Source organism: Cynara cardunculus, unplaced genomic scaffold, assembly GCF_001531365.2.
Source record: "Cynara cardunculus var. scolymus isolate 2C unplaced genomic scaffold, CcrdV1 Un_Scaffold_5126, whole genome shotgun sequence".
Taxonomy (NCBI): Eukaryota; Viridiplantae; Streptophyta; class Magnoliopsida; order Asterales; family Asteraceae; genus Cynara; species Cynara cardunculus.
The window spans coordinates 4,273-9,261 of NW_020202247.1; positions in this window are offsets into that span (position 1 = coordinate 4,273).

A 4,989-nucleotide genomic window follows, 5' to 3' on the forward strand; every position below is an offset into this window, starting at 1 on the left:
GCACATTATACCCATTAAGTCTGATCATACTAAATATGAACCAATTATTGTCATTTTGAGCCAATTATGGATTTTGACCCTATTAGACTCCTCAAGGAAATTAGAATGGGTGGGAAAGAGGACTAGAGTTTTCTCTCTAGGGTTTGCGTGAACGACGAAGGTGAAGATGATGATTACGTTCGGTTGTTGCTGATGTTTGTGGCTCATTTCCTTCACATTTTGTCTTGCTTGGCGTGGCTTTACGGTTTGCTTTCTTTTGTCCACAGTTTGCATGGTTTTCTACTCCACACGGCGTTCTTGCATTGTTTTGCGGATTAGGGTTTCTAGGAAACGGCAGCCGTTCTTGGTTTTCGTTTCTTTTTGAAGGCTTGTGTTCGTTTGGTTTGGAGGTTTGCTTTCGTTCTTGGTTGGAGGTTAGTCCTTTTTGCATTGATCCCGTCTTCTTCTTCAAAAGCCGATCAGGGTTTTTTTGGTTTTGGTGGAGGCGGCTTTGGGTTCTTCAATAAGGTTGGATTTTTCGCTTTTGTTTGCTTTGGTGGGCTGTTCCTTGTCTGTTTGGTTGTTTTTTGATCGCATCCCCGTTCATTCTCCATCCGTGAGGTTTCAACTTTTCTTCACGTTGAGTTTTGTTGGCCGATCGTTCACGGCTAGGGTTTTGACCCTAGGTTTTGATTGATTGTTGGTTCTTGTGTTGAGGTTTTGTTTGCTAGCGCCTAGTATCACGGCTAGGGTTTGCATGCTTCTTCTTCCACGGCTAGGGTTTGCATGAGTTTGTGAGTTTTGTGGGCTGCTTGGATTTTTTTGTGATCTTCTTGTGGGTGATAATATTTAGTTTCTTTTCCCGCTTCAAGTGTTTCTGTGGTCTTCGTCTCCTTTGTTAAGTTACTTGATAGAGTATTCAGCACCTTTTTTTAAGGTCTTCGTCTACTTTATTAAGACTGCTTGGCTAGGGATTCAGAACCACGGCTTCTTGATTAGGGTTATAGTAAACTAGGTATTCTTGCTTTTTGGGTGAGGATGGTTGACTTTGCGGAGGCTATCTTGAAGGATGATTCTTCCCAGGATTTTGCTGATGCAATCTTTGGTGCGACGGATCCTTTGCATGAGGGTCTTCAGAAAAAGGCTGGAGTGAATGCGGACTCAAATTCGAGGGTTTCGGTGTGGGAACGTCTCTCTCCGGCGGTTAGGGGTGATATTGGTGTGGTTCCAAAAAAGTCCTTTGCAGATATTGTGGGTGGTACTTCTTTAATGAGCTTACTTATTTCCCGGTTGAGAAAAGCGTGAAACCGCGGATCTGCTTCCCCTTGGATGTTACAAAAGGTATGGCTAAATCGTTTCAATTGGTTCTTTATGGTTATTTTCTTGGTCCCCGTCTTCCTTTCCCAATTGTTTTACGTGCGGTTCAGAATGCTTGGGGAAAATTTGGTCTAATTGATGCAATGGTTAATGATATGGGGTATTTCTTCTTTCGCTTTAATGATGAGGGTGGGTGTAACCAAGTTATTGAGACGTCTCCACTTATGATTAGAGGGAGGCCGCTGTTTGTCTCTTTCTGGGATCCCTCTAAGGGCCTACAGAAGCCTGAACACAATTCATGCCTGTTGTGGGTTAAGTTCTTTAATATCCCTCTACTTGCTTTCAATAAAGAGGGTATTAGTCGTATTGCAAGTGCCATAGGCGTGCCTTTGCGGTTAGATGCTTGTACTGCTTCCACTTGTGATAAAACATGGGGTCGTACTAACTTTGCTAAAGTCTTGGTGGATGTGTGGGCCGTGGGTGAAATGCAGAGGAATATTGAGGTGGTTATTCCAAGGCTATCAGGTACTGGTGAGGATGTCATTAATGTCGTTCTGGAATATGATTGGGTTCCTTCCCAATGTTCAGCTTGCAAAGTGTTTGGCCATCAAACGGGGTCATGTATGAAAGGGGATAATGAAAAACAAAAGGTTTCTGATAACCTTACGAAAAAAGGGGGGTTTAAAGAGACTAGGCGGAAACAGTGGAGGCCTAAGAATAAACAAGGCAGTAAGGAGTTCCAAGCGACATCATCTGGACCGGCCACAGGTACGCATGTTACTTTAACTGGGGTTGGAGTCTTAAAACGGGTTCAGGAGGTGTCCAATCCCTCGGGCAATGATGTAAATGAAAACCATTTTTCAAGCTCGGGGAACTCTACGAATTTGGAGGGGAAGGATAAAGGAAAGGTGGATGGTCAGTTTTGTACGGTGAATGCAGGACGAACGCCAAGGGGGAGAGAGGATGCTTCCAATATTAAAATCTTATCGAAAGGGAATCCGGCATTAGTGCAAAAGGTGGTGCAAGCTTTTAAACCGAGGAGAGGCGCAGTTCTTGATCTGAAAACTAGCAATCGGTTTTCTTCTTTATCTGATGAGTCTAGTGACGATGATGACGACATGGAGATCATTGATACGGAGGGGAACATTAAGGCACAATGAGGAGAGGATGATCCACCTTCTTCATCTCAATGATTAAGTTTGCTGCTTGGAATATTAGGGGTTTAAATGCCCTTACAAAACGAAAGGAGGTACGTGATTTAATTACTCTGAAATGTCTTTCTTTGTGTTGCATTATTGAATCCAAAGTTGTTCAAAATCACTTGGGGGATGTGTGTAGTAGTGTGTTTGGTAATTGGAATTGGATTACAAATGGTTCTGTATGTGATCAAGGCACTCGCCTAATTATTGCTTGGGACCCGTCAGTTTTATCTATCCTTATGATTGAGCAGCATCAGCAATACGTACACTGTGAAGTTATTATCTATGGTCAATCCGAACCCATTTTTATTACATTTGTTTATGGGTGTAATACGGGTACAGAAAGACATGAGCTTTGGGGGGCGTTTGGGGAATTTCATGCATTTAATCAGAGGAAAGCTTGGGTTGCGATGGGTGATTTTAATTCAATGTTTTTTCCTCATGATGGGTTAGGGGGTTCCTCCAGGAGGAACTCTGACATGGAGGAGTTTCATCTCTGTCTGGAGGAGGCAGAATTATTTGATATTTCGTATCAAGGATGTCAATTTACTTGGATCCATAAACCTTTGGGGGGAGAGGGTGTTATGCGCAAACTTGATCGTATTTTGGGCAATTCGGCTTTTATCTCTAGATTTGGGGATGCTTCGGTTTTCTTTGAACCTAGGGGGATTTCTGACCATTCCCCGGGTATTCTTTCTTTTCAAGTTCGAAGACGTCTTCGACAGCGTTGTTTTAAGTTTGACAATTTTGTGACATCTCATAAGGACTTCCTTGTTTTGGTGGAAGAGGTGTGGACGAAACCTCAGAGTGGATCTTACATGAAGAGGGTACTTCGGAAATTGAAAGTTCTGAAGGTGGTTTGTCGGCGGCTCCGAAATTCTTATGGTTGTTTGGATAAAAGGGTAGTTCAGCTAAAGACGGAACTTGATGTCGCTCAATTGGCCTGTGATCTAGACCCGTTTAATGACTTGCTAAAGGAGGACATTGCTCACCTCTTGTTAGCATACCAAGAAGCTAGGAATGATCAGGTGGAAATGGCTCGTCAGAAAGCGAAGATAGCTTGGTTAAATGAAGGGGATGGTAATTCTAAATTCTTCTTTCATGCTATGAAAGAAAAGCGCAATCGGAACCATATTGCTACTATCAGAGATTCGGCTGGCACAATTTATGAGCATCAGGAGGTATCTACAGCTTTCATTTCTCATTTTAAAGGTATTCTAGGTACCTCTAATGTATTGGTTCCGCCATCTATGGAGGATTGTGTGTTTGGTCATTCTTTATCGTTATCGGAATCTCTTCATTTAATTCGTCCTATTTCGGATATGGAAATAAAGGATGCTTTGTTTGCTATTGGTAATGATAAGGCTCCAGGCCCTGATGGGTATTCTTCTAAATTTTTTAAATCAGCTTGGAATGTGGTTGGAAGAGATGTGCTTATTGGGATACATAATTTTTTCTACTCTGGAAACTTGGAGTATCAACTGAATCATACCCTTCTTTGTCTTGTGCCGAAGGTCCCTAATGCTTCTTGTGTTACTGAGTATCGGCCAATTGCTTGTTGTAATCTGTTGTTGAAGTGTATTAGTAAGATTATTGCTGATCGGATGAAAGGATCGCTGGATGTTCTTGTTAGCAAGGCTCAATCTGCGTTCATTCCTGGGCGCCAAATCACTGATAATATCTTAATGGCACATGAACTGGTTGTTGGGTATCAGCGATCGGAAGGAGAACCCAAATGTGCTTTCAAGATTGATATTCGTAAGGCTTATGACACAGTGGAATGGCAGTTTCTTTTAGAGATGCTGAAGGGAATGGGTTTTCATAGTCATGATAAACTGGATAAAGACTCTGATCACGTCTCCCTCTTTTTCTATTTGTGTTAATGGACAGCCGGAGGGTTTTTTTCATGGTAAGCGGGGCCTTCGCCAAGGTGATCCTCTATCCCCTTATCTGTTCATTGTGGTTATGGAGGGTCTCTCGATGCTTCTTTCGAAGTGTATAGAGGAAGAGGCTAACTTTTCGTATCATCAAGGTTGTGCAGATATTAAATTGACTCATTTATGCTTTGCTGATGATTTGTTTATCTTCTCTAAGGGGGACATTATTTCGGTGGAGGTTATTAAACGTGGCTTACTATTGTTTGAAGAACGATCGGGCTTATCGCCAAGTCTGGAGAAGAGTGAGGTGTTTTTCGGGAATGTTGCAATGGAGGATCAAAGCCGTATTCGTGAAAGTTTATCTTTTCGGCCAGGGGTTTTCCCTATTCGCTACTTAGGCGTCCCTCTCTGTCCGGTTCGTCTGAAGGTCCATGATTTTAATCCCCTTGTGTTAAAGCTTAAATCTCGACTGTTAAACTGGAAGAACAAATTCCTCTCTTATGGAGGGCGTCGTCAACTAATTCTCTCAGTTCTTCACTCAATGCAAACATTTTGGATGTCGGTATTCCTTGTACCGGCAGCCACAATCCATGAAATTGAGAAGCTTTTTCGTAATT